Source organism: Arachis hypogaea, chromosome 19 (assembly GCF_003086295.3).
Source record: "Arachis hypogaea cultivar Tifrunner chromosome 19, arahy.Tifrunner.gnm2.J5K5, whole genome shotgun sequence".
NCBI classification, from domain to species: domain Eukaryota; kingdom Viridiplantae; phylum Streptophyta; class Magnoliopsida; order Fabales; family Fabaceae; genus Arachis; species Arachis hypogaea.
In genome coordinates this window covers 20683369-20698635 of record NC_092054.1, presented here as the reverse complement: position 1 = coordinate 20698635, position 15267 = coordinate 20683369, and the positions used below count along the sequence as shown (strand labels likewise).

At 32.2% G+C, this 15267-nt stretch overlaps 1 long non-coding RNA gene and 1 pseudogene across 1 annotated transcript; both read right to left on the bottom strand.

The window, feature by feature from the left end:
• LOC112777620 (trimethyltridecatetraene synthase-like) overlaps window positions 1–7532 on the bottom strand; it is a 93875-nt pseudogene extending 86343 nt beyond the window's left edge.
• A 2758-nt stretch (window positions 7533–10290) lies between these two features.
• LOC140182047 (uncharacterized) lies at window positions 10291–12713 on the bottom strand. The gene is made up of 2 exons (XR_011877876.1): window positions 11924–12713; window positions 10291–10979 (listed from the first exon to the last, which is right to left on the bottom strand). It is a non-coding gene; the product is annotated as an uncharacterized lncRNA (long non-coding RNA).
• Between the last annotated feature and the right edge of the window lie 2554 nt (window positions 12714–15267).

The window sequence follows — 15267 nt, the reverse complement described above, 5'->3', positions numbered from 1 at the left end:
CACTCAATGATACACAAATCCTTCCTCCAGTTTAGTTTCTTGTTTCCAACAGTAACCACTCACTAAATTCTCAGATAACCAAAGTTTAGGTTATATCATTCTCGTAAAGTCTAATATATTCTAGTTACAATAATATTAATCAAAGATAAATGGGTAAATACTAACTCACATTTTTCATATATATAACAATAACAAATATCACATATTATAACTTGTGAAATTATAATACTTTAAAAAGTAATATATAGATAACCTAAATATTGATACGTCTCGAAAATATTAGAAAGTTACATGTTGATCTATAAAATTTTCTTTTTAAAAATTTGTCCACAATTTATGATTAATAACTTTGAAATTATATATATGTTACTTATCTTATATATATCATTTTATAGAGACTTATATTTTTTTTATCGATGATGTTAGTGGTTATAGAGAGACTTTACCTTTAAATAAAATTATAGAAAAATTAAAAATAAAATTAGTTGATATTTTTTTGACAGTTTATTCAATTTTTAGTTTAAATTAAAATTAAATAATATATTTAATTTATATTTTTTATTTATTCTAATGATGATATATAATAAATAATATATTTAAGCATGTCCTGACAGAAACTATTTAATTTTATATAATTAAAAATAACTATAAAATTGAGATTAAAATAAAATAAAATACAATAAACATACCAGGAGTAAAGGTAAAATAAACAACTAAAAATAAGGTAAAAAAAGAAATTAAAAGAAGTAAAAGAAGACAAAAAAAATAATGCGTGTACATTGTAAAAAAATTTAGTATAATGAATGAATATAAAAGATGAAAGACAAAACTAAAGATATATTTTTATTAAAAAATTTCAAAGAAAATATTATAAAAGAAGCCTATTAATCAAGTTTTATAAAAATATTATAGAAAATTCAAAATATTTGTAAATAAAATATTAACTTTTTTAGAGACTATTAATTAAAATACAAAAAAGTATATTATGATTCATATATAAAAAATAATACGAGTATAATTTAAATTAAATTTATTTATTTTATTTCTTTATTTATTATTTATTAAATAATTTAATGTTTATTTTAGTCAAATCAAATAACATAATTGATTAGTTATAATTAATATTATTTGTCCTAGTGATATAACTTAAACATATTGAAATGTTAAAAATAAAATTAAAATTAAATATTTAAGATAAAATTAAAACAAAATAGCATTTATTATTTTGTAATTTTTTTTGTAATAAAAATCACATTTATACACATTTAAAATACATCACTTTAATATAATAATATTTTTTATTAAAAATAAAAATTATGGTAAAAATCACATATAGTTGTTTGTAAATTATATACAAATATATTTTGAAGTATATCACTTTTATTATATAAAAATAACTTAGATACCTTTAAATATGATTATGATAATTAATATTTAATAATTTATCTTTAAAAATATATTTAATAATATAATAGTTAATTTATTGTATCTGCAAAACTTTTAATTATGATAAAAAGGTAAGATATGATGTAGGAAAAAAAAAAGCTAAAGTACTATAAATTTTTTATTAAAAGAATATTTCTTGTTCACTTAGACATGTGTCTATTTTTTTAAGTCATAAATTTTAATTGATATAAACTAATGACATTTAAGTGTACCAAAAAACAATAGCAATTAATAAAAAAATAAAATTTAATTAAGGCAAACATATTCTGAAAAAATTGAAATAAAATAAAAGCCTCCAATTATGATCATTAACCATAATCATATATATTTTTTTTCAAAATTTATAACTCAAAAAGTTAGAGTATTAATATCTTGTATTTTTTATTTTCTCAATTTTAGACTATTACAAATATTAATTGCTCTACAATAATGACAATTCTTTTAAAAAAAATAAATATAATTAAACGATTCTAAAAATATATAATAATTTTTAAAATAATAAAAAATATACAATTACCTAAAATATAATATTTGTATAACAACTGAAATTTAATTGTCAATATAAATTTTTTATATCATATCATATTGTAATTAAATAAGTAATTAATCAAAGAATTTAATATTTATATAACATAACAAAATAAATTAAAATTTGAGCTTAATCATAGTAAATGCTCAAGTTTAAATTTTTATAAATCAAATTATATTATTTTTGGTCAAAATAAATTATGCAATAAAAATTCACAAGGACATTAATGATGCTCAAATAATAAAAATAAGATCATATTAATTATATTTATACAATAATTTAAAATTATATATATATTAAAATAGGAAGTAATCTATTCATAAATAAAAAAATTATTATTAAAATTGAATATGCAGATAAAAATAAATAAATTATAACTTGTAAAAACTATTTTTAGAATTTTACATAAATAGTCAAAGTCATTTTTGTTAACCCTTTACGACTTAGAAATTTTTACTAAGTTATTTTTGAAGTTTTTGATGTTGTTTTTGCTAAGTTGGGAAAGACGTTGACGAAGTAGGTCGGTCATTTTTGGACCTTTCATATGTAAATATTGTTTTTCCTTAATTGTTTACACTCTGACTTTAAGTAGTCAGATTTATCAAGTTACTCTTACATTTCGTTTTAGGTCCAGCTCTTTTAAGATCGGACCATGAACTACTTATATAACTTCTTACACTAATTTGTACCTCGTCGCTTCATCTTACCAACCACTCAGGTCGGGCAATAATTTTTGTAGTTTTTTCGAGTTTAAATTAATGCATTTGGATAGAAAATTGGTAGAAAATGAATTATCATTAATAAAAAGAAAATGATTTACATAAGTCTTCTTGTTACTAAGGATTTTTCTTTTTACCCTTAGTCCTTACTATGGTGCCTCGTAAAACTCCCTCCAGAAAAATCCTTTTCAGAAAAAATCCATTAAGCTCCTCCCCTAAGACAGGTCGGGTAAGAATTGGAGGTTGGCTCAAAAAGGTTTTAAAGTTTTGGGAGGCTTGCTCGCATTCCTGAGTTCATTTAAATTAATTCCCCTTTTAAGGTATTGAAAACGAGGATAAAGGCTTCATGGCTAATCTTGCCAGAAATGTGGATAAAGCTGCCAACTTTTCATTTAGTTGTTAGACTTTTTTGAGACAAGTTGGGTTTTTCATCTCCAATATTGCTGATTTGTCCAGGTTGGCCTCAATACCTCTTTGAGTGAGCATGAAGGCTAAGAACTTTTCAACTTCTACTGCAAAGGTACACTTTGAAGAATTTAGTCTCATTCCGTGCTTTCTTATTGTGGTTAATACTTCAGCTAAGTCAGACAAGAGGTTGAGATTGTCTCTGGTCTTTACAAGCATGTCATCCATATATACTTCCATCAATTTTTTAAGGTAAGATGAAAACACCTTGTTCATCAATCGTTGATATGTGGCTCCAATATTTTTCAATCCAAAAGGCATTACTACATAACAATAGTTAGCTTTTGGAGTGATAAAAGAGGTCTTCTCTTGATCAGACTTATACATCAAGATTTGATTGTATTTCGAATATGCGTCCATGAAGGATAGATATCTATATTCTGAAACTGAGTCAATCAAGGCATCAATGCTGGAAAGATGATATGGATCCTTGGGACAAGTTTTGTTGAGATCAGTGTAATCAACACACATTCTCTATTTTTTATTTTGCTTTTTCACAAAGACCATATTGACCAACCACAAAGGGTATTTACCTCCCTTATAAACTCGGCTTCTAACAAAGGTTGCACTTGTTCTTCTACGACTTGTGTTCTTTCAGGATCGAGTTTTTGCGATTTTTGTTGAACAGGTCGAGAGTCTGGGTAAACGGCGAGCTTATGACACATGAGGTCGGGGGTCTATGCCAGGCATATCGGAGGATTTCCAGAAAAAGAGATCGGCGTTTCTTTGTAAGAGCTCAACGAGATTTGCCTTTAATTTTTCATCCAGGTTAGCCCCTATACTCGTTGTCTTTTCTGTCTAATCCTGATTTGAACTTTTTCGACCTTTCCTTCAAGTTGTGAATGCAGCTCTTCTCGTGCTTGGATACCACCGAACTCAATACTGTTGACTTCCTTACCTTTGGTACTGCCCCTTAGGTTGAGACTTTCATTGTAACACTTTCTTGCTAATTTCTGATCTCCATTTACAGTGGCAATTCCTTCTGTAGTTGAAAACTTCATGCATAAGTAAGATGTAGAAACAACTGCAGCTAGTCGGTTCAAGGTGGTCCGACCTATCAAGGCATTGTAGGCTGACACCAAGTCGACCACAATGTAGTCAATGCTTAAGGTTCTTGATTTCATACTTTTACCAAAAGTGGCACACAAAAAAATGAAACCAAGAAGTTGGATCGGCGTATCTCCTAACCCAAAAAGGTTGTCTGGATAGGCCTTCAGTTTCTTTTCTTCTAACCGAGTTTATCAAAAGCGGGTTTGAATAATATGTCGGCTGAGCTCCCCTGATCCACCAAATTTCTATGGAGGTTTATATTAGCAAGTATCATTGTGATTACTTTGGGATCATCATGACTAGGTGTCACCCCTTGAGCATCTTTTTGATTGAACGAGATTGTGGGTAAGTCGAAAACTCCGCAATCTTTCCTGACTTGATATACTTCCTTAAGATGCCTTTTATGTGAGGACTTAGTAATTTTTCCTCCTGCAAATCCTTTATTTATCATGTGTATGTGCCTATTAGGGTTGGTGGTGGCTGATCTCGCCGTCTTTCAGCGAGGTATCTTTCTAGCCGACCTTCTCTAACCAACTTTTCTATAACATTTTTTAGATCATAATAATCGTTGGTAGAAAGACCATATAATTTTTTATACTCGCAGCATTCCGTCCGACTTCCAGCCTTTTTGTCTTTAATGGGGTGAGGAGGCGGAAGCCTTTTAATGTGACAGATCTCCCTGTAGATATCAACAAGAGAAACTCGGAGTGGGGTGTAGTTGTGGTATCTTCGAGACTTTTCCGAGCTGTATTCATCTTTTTCTTTGTTTCCTTATCCTTATCCCCAACTTGGTAGGTTGGGTTCAGCCTTGGAGCTGGATCTCTAAGTCGAAAATTTTTCTCCATGTTAATATATTTCTCTGCCCGCTTTTGTACTTCATATAAAGAGGTCGAGTGCTGCTTTGATATGGATTGAGAAAATGAACCTTCTCTAAGGCTATTAACTAATCCCATTATTACTGCTTTGGATGGCAAATTCTGTATTTCTAAGCAGACTTTATTGAACCTTTCCATATAAGCTCAGAGAGTTTCTCATACTTCTTGTTTTACCCCTAAGAGACTTGGAGCATGTTTCCCTTTGTTCTTCTGAATTAAAAATTGGGTAGGAAAGTTTCTTACTAGGTTATCAAAGCAAGTCACTGACCTGGGTGGTAAGCTATCGAACCACTTCATTGCTGCTTTGGTTAATGTTGTCGGAAAAGCCTTGCAACGAGTTGCATCGGATGCATCGGCCAGATACATCCTACTTTTGAAATTGTTGAGATGATGTCTTGGGTTGGTTGTGCCATCATAGAGATCCATATCAAAACTTTTAAAATTCCTTGGACCTTAGCACACATGATCTCTTCTATGAATGGGTCTTCTCCCCCAAAAGGATTTTTTTCTCGTTTAGTGTTGTTAGTCCGATTTCGTAGATCAGCTTCTAATTTTAGAAGCTTTTCCTCAAGTTCCCTTCTACGTCGTATAGATCTCTTTCGGCTTTTCTTTGTCGCTCGATCTCCTGTTCGAGTTACTCTAACCGGCCATGATGTCCGTGTACGAGTCCTAGGATTTCAGTTGGGTGTAGAAGTACTTCGTTCTCAAGTGGATGTACCTTTGGCTGTAGTTGTTGGCTTTGAGAATTTTGTGATGTTCCTTTCCTATTAGGATTACTTGTTCCTTCTTGTCGTGGGGGTATCACAAGGGATCGGTCATCGTTATGAGGTTCTGTCTCGGACTCAGATGCAGTGTGTCCATCTTCAAATTGCTCGCCCGCCATGGTTCGGTGTAGACTTCCAAGTCCCTGCCAACAGCGCCAATGTTATGAAGATTACCTGAAACCGGATTGTATTTGGGCCTAGACGTGAGGTTCGGGCTCCTTCTGTGACAGCGTCCAACTTGTACCGGTGCCGAGGTGCCGCTGTTCGAGTTCCTCGTGAGGAGGTGAGGGTGGTACCTGCAAGGACCTCTGATGCTTATGTTAGCAAGGGTTTTAGGCAGGTTTTTAGTAGATTGAGTCCTAAATATACCTGAAGATGTCAGTGTATTTATAGTAGAATAGATAACCACTTTTTAGAGTACCCCCTTTTAGAGTAGTTCTACCTTTTGAGGGAGGATAAATATTCCCTTCTAGATAAGTGGGAGATATCTTAGGAGTTAGTTACTTATTCACATAAGTAGAGCTAAACTGCCATCGGGTAAGTGTAGTAGTTCGATCTTTTGAGTGAGTTTCTATTCATTTTGGGCATAATAATATTTTTTTAAAATATAAGCCTTGCCAAAATATTTTTCGAACACCTAGTTAACTATAATTCATTGAAAATAAAAATGTCTGTTTTAAAAATTTTTAGACCAATTTGGTTGTTTCCTATTTCTAAATTTTATATTTAAGATAAAATAAATAAATATAAATAGTAATTAAGTACTACATGATGACTCAAGAGTTGGATCCTCTCCAATCTGCACAAGAACATCAACCGTGTTTTTTGCAACATAATCTTCATGTCTTTTGTAACATAATCCTTCACTGCTTTCCACCTCTCAATGTGTTCATCCAACACATGCTCCATAAACCTATCGAACTTCTTACCCAACATTTTCATCCTCTTTATGTAACCCTGCAAATCCAAGAAGTTAATCCAAGGGAAAGTCCCCAATATTGAGCACATCATTTAGCAAGAACAATTCGTCAAGCATCTTCTTGAACTCTTCCGGCGATACAATTGCATCCTCCAAGTTCTCTAAGTACGTCTTCCTGAACACCATGCAGCTCATGATATTGAGGCTTAAGGTGGATAAATGGTCCCTTAACACAATGGTTTTGTTGGCGTTGTTGAACAGCTTATTCAGAAAAGCACGTAGCTCTTGCTTTCTTATGACCTTATCTACTCATAAGACTGGAGGTGTTTCGCGCTGAATAATTCTGTTGCGCACAATCTGCGGGGATGTTTCCACTTTCCAGTATGGGCCGTACTGGGACCAAGTAATATTGGAATAGTTATAAGTTGTGTATTTTCCTGCAGCAAGTTTGGGCCGATCTGCAATTGCAAATTGTATGTTTTGAGGAAGGCCTTTGCCATTTGGGCTGTGGAGCCCACGATGATAGGGGTAGAACCAACTGGAGGTGCATGATGGCCCCATACTTTTTGCTGAGAGTATGCAGGGACCGGTGAGGGAGAGGCCCAATAAGGTTGAAGTTTTCGATAATGGGCCATGGTTTTGGGCTTGGCGGTAATTTATATCGCCGGCGGCGGATGTAGCGGGTGTAAGAAGGAGGGCAAGAAATATTGCAAGCCATGTGGCTGCAATTGAATCCCAGGCAGGGGGCTGCAATGCTATAGGCATAGCTTTGACAGTTATGACTTTTATATCCCCGTCACAGGTTAGATTCTATTGTGTGTAATTGGGATGAAAGGTTGTATCCCTGAGTGAATTATTTATTTTGCTAGAGAGTAGGTGTGCCCAAGGGACTAAAGATCTGACGTGAATATTAGATATCATTAAGTTAATTTCTTTTTATGATTATGCTAAGTGTATATTAAAATTAGTCACCAAAATTAATTATTTGTATAAACTATATATTAAAATATAAATATACATTAAAAATAAATTAAACCACACATGTATTTATATACGGATATATTCATAACTAATTTAGTAATTAATTTTAGTGTACGAATAGTATTTTTATTTTTTAATATATATTTAAATATATCTTTAAAAAATTTTGCATGGGACGTTTTTGTTTTATAAAAATTTTTATTATATTAAAGTTTTTTAATTTTATAAAAATAAAATATATAAATTTTTATATCACACTTTTTTGAGAATTTATTTGCTTAAGTAAAATAACGAGTATGACTAATATAGATATCCATGTTTTATTTTTGTAAAATTAAAAAATCTCAATGTAATTTTTTTTTTTGGAAATGAAAACGTTCAACGTGAAATTGTTTGGAAATCTATTTGAACATATACGTTTTTTTTAATATAAATATATTTTTAAAAGTTTTTGTATATTTGATGATTTTTTAATTAAAAATATTAGAAAAATAACATATTGTATAAGGCTAAGCGTTTAGACCATCTCCAGTAGGAATTCATTCCAGTTCCTATTTATGGCCTACCTGTCATAAAAAGTAACTCCACGTCAGCTTTTGCGTCATAAATAGTAAATAGGAACTCAAAGCATCTCTCTCTTCTCCATTAGAAGGAACTAACTTTAGTCCCTGTTGTGGTCCTACGTAATTAATTAATTAATTAAAATACTTAAAATTAATGTAATTATTTTTTTAATAATATCATTTAAATTTATAAATTTAAAAATAATTCACTATTAAAAGATATTAATATTAAAAAAATTCATATGTAACAATAATACAAAATATATAGTTTTACAACTGATAATTTTAATAACGTGGTTAGCATTTTAAATTTTAAAAATAAAAATAACTAACCCAACCAAAAATTATTTTGTAAGATGTAAAAATTAAATTTATTTTTTAATGTATGTAAAGTTAATTAATTATAATTTAATATAATAATATAAATAATATTTAATATTAATTATGATATAAATAATTAATCTAAATAATTAGTTAAATAGAAATTTAATTATTTAATCTAATTAATTATTATTTAAATAATTAATATAAATTATTAATTAAATAAAAATATAATTATTTAATATAATTATTATTATAATTATTACAGAATTAATTATTATTTAATTATTTAATATAATTATTTAATTAATAAAAATTTTATATAATTATTTATTTTTCAAATAACTTGCCAAGTGGCAAGTTATTATTGGGCAACAAGAGTCTCCACTCAGAGGGACTCTCTCTTCTCGATCCAAGAGAAGGACCTCCTTCTCATCTTATTCCAATGGTTGGTTCCCTTTTTTTCTGACACGAATGGTTGGTTCCTTTTTTTCTGACACGCCACAGTAATAGGGACTCCAAAAAGTAACTATTGGAGTTGCTCTTACGGATTCATTGGGTCCACTTTGGACATGTTTCTGGTCTTGCTGAACTGTCTCCATTTCACTAACTAATGCTTCTGAATTTCTGATTTTGTGTTCAGTTGATGGTCTGTGGTGTCTACTATGAAATTCTGGATTTGAATTTTTGTTTAAAATGTTGATTTCAAACTTTAATACAGTGATTGATAGGAAATTTTTGTTGATGAACTTTTCTGGATTTGGTGTTGAGATGATATTTTGGCTTTGAAATTTCTGAAAATGGATTGCTCCAGTATTCTTCATAATACTTTGCCAAATAAAAAGCATCACGAATAATTTTAGGATCATCAAAGATAATTTCTCTATGGATATAAGTTTTCAATCCATTAAGAAATGTCTTCAATATTTCAGCATCATTCAAATTTACTCTTTGAACATAACACAAAAAGGCAGTAAAATATTCAGCTACACTTCCAATTTGTTCCATTGGAAGTGAGATCGCCAAACTACCAAAAAAATGGAAAAATAGTGGTCAATGAAAACACCAATGTAAGGGGTATAATTTAGGAATAGAGAAGAATTAATCAATCAGAGGAAATTTAGAGAAAATTAAGAGAGAGCGATAATTCCATGAAAGGAATTCCAAAAAAGAAACTATATTCATTACTCAATTCATGATTCCTATTATTTTTGGTTTAATTACTCTGCAGGTCCCTATAGTTTCACCAAATTTTCAATTAGGTCCCTATACTTTTTTTTCTTTTCAATTAGATCCCTATACATCATTTTTTTTTCAATTTAGTCCTTGTTAACGTTAAACGTCAAAAAAATGTTAATAAATTGTGAAATTACCTGTATACCCTTAGGGACCTAATTGAAAAGAAAAAAAGTATAAGGACCTAATTGAAAATTCGATAAAACTATAAATATTCAATGAAAGATATTCCTATAATCCTTATTCAATGATTCTACGACATGAAAGATATTCCTATAATCCCTTTTATTTTGTCATTATCATTCTTTTGCTTATTTATATACAAATTGTACCAAAAATAATTTTTTTTTATTTTTTTGACTTTCAAAATACCTTATCTTAAGAACATACAAAAAAAAGTAATGAATAAAATGAAACAGAAATAGTAGTAAAAAGTATATATAAAATTCAATTTCCATCATTCAAGTATTTATTATGATCATGTAACATTTTACATTTGTGTAGATTCATGAAATATAGTTTATGTCTTTATCATATCATGGTATACTATAGAAAATCAAAAGGCTATGTAATTTGAAATCTAAAAATAAAAACCATAGAAAGCATAGTTTCAGACTTGAAGCAATGTCCGAATTGAAACCAATGTCACTATCACAAGGCTTTCTACAGCAAAACCAGGGAACAGAGAAGCTAAGAACTCCAAAGGGTTCAAATTAGTATCATCCACGATTGCATTCTCAGCAAAGATGTCAGTTAAGAATCCATGTCCTGAGTTGTCATCATAAGTAAGCCCCTCTTGACCACTGCTAACAAGCTTGTTGGCACTCCCAATTGGCCTATCCTAAGGATTCGCTGAAGTGTTCAAAGTGCTTCCTGAAGATGGATCCTCCCGAAAGCTAGAATTGGAAAACCTTGGTCTATCAGTAAAGTTATTGCCATTAATGTGCTGCTGAGATAATTCTTCCTGCTCATTGAGTATAATTCTTTCTGCTGAGATAAACCTTGGTCTGTCATAGGCATTTTGGAATACAGTGATTTCAGACGCTTTGGATTCCTCTTCTCGTTCATCAACTGATTGCATTACAAATACACCAATGGATAAAAGATTGAACTGCAACAAAGCATGAATTTTCAGAGCATTTCTAAGGGGTGGAAAGTTGACAAATCTATAACTTCTACAACAGACAACAACAATAGGCACATTACAAACATTTGAACTAAGGTCCATCACATCGGAAATAACAACAAATGATAGGATTTTCCAGCAATAAATTATAAATAATTCCTTTAAACCTGACCTCGCCAGAGTCACAGGATTTTAACTTTGATTTTTTTGTTTAGTAAGCAATCAGTTATCATTATAAACTGCACCAACCATCTTTGACTATAGGATTTTGATTTTATTTTCACCGTTTATGAACAAGGACATCAATTTTATATGAATCTGTGTCTTAACTTATAAGAGCTGCAAATTTTCATTCACATCAAGAACACACCAAAGTAAAAAGAGCACCATGGAAAACTAATAGTTTCCCTTGATGGAGTCTAGCAAATATCATATAAATTTGAACATCTTTTAAGTCTGAACTTCTTGGTGCATGTTTAAATCAATACAGCACCACTTAAAAAGCGAGGAATAGCCTTAAACACCAATTGGTCCAAGCAAGCTAGAAAGTAAAGCAAAAGCAACCAACAAAATCAAACAGAAAGAAGACAAATTCTTTTGCTTTATTTGGTTTCCACTTACATTTCAACATTAACAAAATATAACAACATTAAACATCCCCCGCGGGAAAACCCTTTTTTTCAGAGTCACTTAGGATTAATAACAACTCTGCTAATTAGAGTTCAATGAACAGAACCATGAACAAAAACCACGTGAGCCTATCCAACTGTAAGTGGATCATATCACAAAATATTTTCTAGCCCCCAAGGAACATAAAAGGAACAATTTTTAATTAATTAAAGGGTAATTAAAGCTCATAACAAAATAAAAGGGGGCATTTAAAGCTAATCCAGCTCCATTGTCTAGGATGACGATAGTTAGAATCTAACCTGGGTTTAAGATGGGAAGGATCTGCCATGAAAATGAAGAAATTGTTAATTGGAAAAAATATGGGATTTTGGCAGATCGACTTCAGGCAGCAAGGCGAGGTGCGGCGAGGTGTGGCGACGCAAGTAGCGGCGTAGCAATCCACAGCGAGAGAACACGACGGAAGCGACACACCACCAGTGGGAAGCAGAGTAGAGCAGACGCACGACCAGCGCAGAGCAGTGCAGCGCAGACCAAGGATGACGGACGATGACGACGATGGACGCTCACGCCGCCAAGGACGACGACGACGACGCCGCCGCCGTAGATGGAGGACGACACCAACGAATGGATCGGAGGAGAAACGCAGTGACTTCACAGAGAACAAGCGCTGACTAGGGTTCTTTGTTTTTGGATAAAATGGCAAGGGTGTTTTTGGTATTTTAAAAAATAGAAGTGGGTTTAATTAGCTATTATAACTTAATTAGGAGAATATTCGATTTTTGAATAGAATATTCTGTTATTTAAACGGTTTTGTTACGGTAGGGACTAAATTGAAAAAAAAAATTAACATCTAAGGACCCAATTGAAAAGAAAAAAAGTATAGGAACCTAATTAAAAATTTGGTGAAACTATAGGGACCTGCAGAGTAATTAAACCATTATTTTTCTACTATATTTATTTATAGTAATTCAAATACTAATAAAATTATCCTAATTAGACATCGGCCTATATTTTACTCGTTACATTAAGTTTTATGTAAAAATGAAAAAATAATTAAAAAAGACTTAAATAAAGTAAACCAAATAAGAATACGACTTACATAATATTTAAATGAAGTGGACAATAAAATATGAGTGTTCTTTTAAAATACAAAAAGTAAATAATTTGAGTAAACAGCTTTAATTTGGTTAAATATCCTCCACGCCGCATTTAAATTTGAGGTATTGTACAGTTGTACTCAACTCTCATTCCCTGCCTCTTATTGCTTTGGTTAAATAATAATGATAAATAAATAAAATTTCGGACAAATCACCCTAATAAACTAAAAACATGTAAAAGTTACGTAATCATCCTAAAAAAATACGTTATGCGTATGTCTTTAATGTATGTAATTATATATATCGAATGAGGAACTTTCGATTTACAAAAATAAAATATAAATTGAATAACAGCATTTCGAATTAGCATGAAGAGTGTAAATTAATATAGGTAGCTTTAATTTATTAGGGAAGCACATGATTTTGAGCTCACCCATAATAAATCGATACAGGTAGCGTCGATTTAGCCTATGATTTTTTAATTTATGGTAAATCGAAACAGTGCAATTCGATTTACATATAAAGTGGCTCTAACATAAATCTATGCCCCCTAATTCGATTTACTTTCATTCCCTCTATATATAGAATTTGAATTCATCTCATTCGAATTACATTATACCACCGTACCTCACCACATCCGAAAATCCAGAGAAAGTAAGGCTATGCTACAAGTTTGATACCGCAGAAATGGAAGACGACCCAAATCAAATCTATCGGTTGGATGAAGTCGCACACATTACTGGTAGCGTGCATGAAGAGGTTAGCAAATTATTTTTTATTTTTATAAGAAATAAATCGTTGTTAGTGATATTAAATCGCTTAGAATTTGATTATTAGAATGTCTAACCTTAAAGTAGTAGTTAGAGTATTGATTTAGAGGTAGTAGTGTGTTAGAAGATTGTTAGTAATATTAAACCGTTTAGAATTTGAATATTATAATTAATAGACTCTTTAACCTTCGAATGGTAATTAGAGTATTCATATAGGGATAGGAATCTTTAAGTTAACTTGGATTTCAAGTTTTGGATTATGTAGACAGCAGAAGATTAGCCTAAAGTATAGAATGATTTTAATTTATTTAAAAATTTGAATTATCAAAGATTATATTAACGAGAAATAGCACACTTGTAGGTATATAATAAAGACTTTAGCTTTATGGTGGAAATAGTAGGTAGACTATGTTCTGTTAGAATTTAATGTTATTTTGGTTAAAATATTTTTCGATTAAAATTATCCGTTTTAGGTGAATGTTGTGTTGAAAAGTGTTATGATTGTAAGAGAATTTTTCCATGTCATGCAGTCCCACCGTTGTATCACGAGCATGAGAAGGCAGCATGGTATGCTGTTAGATGATAGGATCGTGTCGTACCTGCAGATGGTTGGACTAGCCCATCTTACGAGACTCAACGACCACTGGTTTAGGTTAGATGAGCCATTAGTGAGTACATTTGTGGAGAGATGGCGGCCGGAGACGCACGCATTTCATCTACCATTCGGTGAGTTCATGATTACGCTATAGGATGTAGCCTACTAGCTAGGGCTCCCGATCCACGAACAGTACGTCAGCGGTTGTCTGACGGACTTCGAGCGATATATCGACGACGACCGTCCGGCATGGGTTTGGTTCCAGGATTTGTTGGGTATGTTGCTGCCACCAGGCTGCATCGACAAGTTTACTATGAAGTGCACTTGGATGTAGGAGACATTTAGTGACCTTCCCGAAGGCACAGATGAGGAGACAATTAGGAGGTACGCGAGAGCGACATCATGATGCTATTATCAACGCAGCTCTTCGGTGACAAGTCTGGTACACGCATGCATATCAGGTGGTTGCCCTACGTAGCGAGGTGAGAGGACATGGGCAGATATAGCTGGGGTCGTGGTTATACAGGTGCCTATGTCGTGTGGCCAACAAGCACGTGGTTAAGTTGGCAGGTCCACTGCAACTTCTCCAGTCATGGATCTTCTGGCGCTTTCTCGGTTTCAGACCGGATGGGTTTGACGCCTTTCACTGGCCCCTGGCGATAAGGTACTCAATTGATTACTAGTTGTTTTCTGTGTTCCTAGGCAGTATGAAGGCAGAGATCACATGGTAATCAGCCTATTGTAATCACTAGATATCGAAGTGGCCAGACAAGTATGCGGTCCATTGTACCATTTTACCTCCCAAATATCTCTGCGCTGGCGGAAAGTAATACGAATCAATCATGTGTACCCGTTGCCGAATTCTTTACACTTCCCATGGTACTTGCGATAATCGGATTCCAACACTTTATACTCAATCTCACGTCGGATGCTATAGGTCTTCACGCTCAGTACGACTTCCTCTTTATCCTGAAACTGCTGCCCAACCTAGAACTCAACTACTTCTCCTGTATCCTGTGTGTCTTTGGCTCCAAATCCGACAGGCACGCCAGGTACACCATGCTGTCTCATGTCATCCAAGTCCAAGGATGAAAAGTGCGGGGGGTACTGCTAAGTTCCTAAACTAGCTGCTCCAGCACCCTCAGTTCGAGTACTTCTCGCTATGTTTTCATCGCTATCAT